Source organism: Hypanus sabinus, chromosome 2, assembly GCF_030144855.1.
Source record: "Hypanus sabinus isolate sHypSab1 chromosome 2, sHypSab1.hap1, whole genome shotgun sequence".
Classification (NCBI taxonomy): Eukaryota; Metazoa; Chordata; class Chondrichthyes; order Myliobatiformes; family Dasyatidae; genus Hypanus; species Hypanus sabinus.
Window position 1 is genome coordinate 52,695,541 of NC_082707.1, and position 340 is coordinate 52,695,880.

The following is a 340-nucleotide window of genomic DNA, read 5'->3' on the forward strand; positions in this document are numbered from 1 at the left end:
AAGCTCTGTTTTCCTTTACACAGATGAAGCTGCTCAGATGCTCTAATGCTCATGCTGACATTATTGTCAGGGTTTACATTTCAAGCCTGTTATAGCCAATATATTCACAGCCTGTTGCAGGGCAACATGGTTGTTGTACCATGAGGAGACTTTTGAACTTAGGGTGTTTTTCTGCAATGGCATGGCTACGTAGGCCGTGTCTGGCATCCTTTGCTGGTTTCTTTCTCCTCTCCACGTGTCTCCCAACTACTGTTGGCATTCACTGGTTTAAGGTGGTTGGTGATATTTCTGCACATAACTGTTCCCATGCCAGTCAATTCCTAGTGGAAGGGAACAAAAT